Source organism: Arachis ipaensis, chromosome B05 (assembly GCF_000816755.2).
Source record: "Arachis ipaensis cultivar K30076 chromosome B05, Araip1.1, whole genome shotgun sequence".
NCBI classification, from domain to species: domain Eukaryota; kingdom Viridiplantae; phylum Streptophyta; class Magnoliopsida; order Fabales; family Fabaceae; genus Arachis; species Arachis ipaensis.
Window position 1 is genome coordinate 37,271,602 of NC_029789.2, and position 1,942 is coordinate 37,273,543.

A 1,942-nucleotide genomic window follows, 5' to 3' on the forward strand; every position below is an offset into this window, starting at 1 on the left:
TAGATAATAACTAATAAGAATACTTATTTGAGTTTTTTGACATTGTGAAATTTCTTTGAGTAAAATATTTATAACTATTTACTGAATTTAGGAATAATATATCCTAATTTTTGTTGTTAAAATTAAAGAAATTATTATTTCCCTTGGAAAATATGGTCAAAAGTCTAAATGAAGTATGAAGGCCAGTGTGACAGTTTGAGTTTCCTTTTAAGAGGTTGGTCCATTTTGCTAGTAATAAGGTATATGCTTTTCTTTTCTTTTCTTTTGAACTGACAGAGTGTATCAGGATGATAGGCATTAATGAGAGAAGTATGGGAATGACCATAGTGTGGGACTTGCCTCTTTTAATTTATTTCCTCACTCCAATTCACATTTTCATGAAGGAGACTTATTATATATAGATTTGGACGATGGATATGATTATATATATAGAGAGAGATATATCAACCAGTTTTTGTATAAAATAGAAATATCATCTCTCTTTAGCACTATATATATGACCAGGTTAATCATCATCACTGCTTTGGTGTGATAGATGAGGGACCAATATAGCTAGCTAGAAGAAACAAGAAGCATTGAATTATATTAATTCTATTGGTGAAAGTGATTATTAGTAATAAGATATTGTGTTTGCATTAGACGTTTCCTCGGTACTATATATACCTTATTTGATTTTATCAATGTAAGATTTATTTTTAGGGTATTTTGGTTGAAAAAAATAGAGTAAACATTTTTATAAATGAGTTTATGTATAAAATTATACATGTGGATGATTAAAATATTTTTTTAAAAATGATCCATTTTTATTACTTTAAAATTATACAAAGTTTCATAAAATTTGTAAGGAGAATAATCTAAATACAATGCTACATGAACATGTGAAATTAGCCAAGATCGATCAACTATTTATATAGAAATACAAAATTATCCTATATAGTCATATTTATAATCAAATTTCGTAAATAATATAATCAAACTAGACTTACTACAATTTAAAATGGCTTGATGAATTGAAGATTGTGTTCGATAAGAGAGGCAAATTAAAAGAGGTGAAAAAATATGTACAAAATTTAAATTATTGATAATTTGATATAAATGTTTAGCACTTGTTCACTTCCTTACATACAATAGAATCTCATCTTAGAGAGAATTCTAATTTAATAAATAAAAAAAAAAAAACTGCAACAAAAGGCAAATAGTAGCACCCTGTTGAGATTCTGGTATAAGGTAACCGATAGAATATAATTGGAATTAAGGGGAAAGATAAACATCAAAAAGCAATGAAAGCAAAAGAATTGAGAGAGATGCGTACATGAGGTTGTATTGTTATACGTGATAATGTTACTAGTACAAAATAGTTACCAAATATAACTAAGTAGCACATTAGTAATAAACTATTCAATTTTGACTTATTTGATTACTCCTAACACCTGCAAATTCATAACTAAATAGATCAACTGAAAGAGGAATAGTAAATATATTTGCAATTGATACTCAGATGATGGAACATAAACAACATGCAAATGTTTCTAATTAACTTTTTCTTGGACAATATAAAGGGTTAATATCAAGGTGCTTTGTCTAATTATGCAGTACAAGATTAGCTGAAATAAGCACAATACTGAGGTTATCACGATATATGGTTAGTGAATAGGGGATAAGGATTTGAAATTCTTGAAAAGGCTGCAGAGTCCAAATAATCTCTACCTCAATGGAAGCGATAAGATAGCAAAACTCAGTTTCGGTGCTACTTTAGCTAACAATCGATTTCTTGCAGCTAGATAATGATGAAATGAAGTTGTTACCCATGTAAATGTAAAGGCTAAAATAAGATCAACGGTCATCCGGATCGGATATTCGGATCATAACTCAATCTGAATTCACAAAGGCAAGAAGGCGAAAATCTTAAAAAGGTAAAAAAAAAAAAAAAAAGACTAAAACA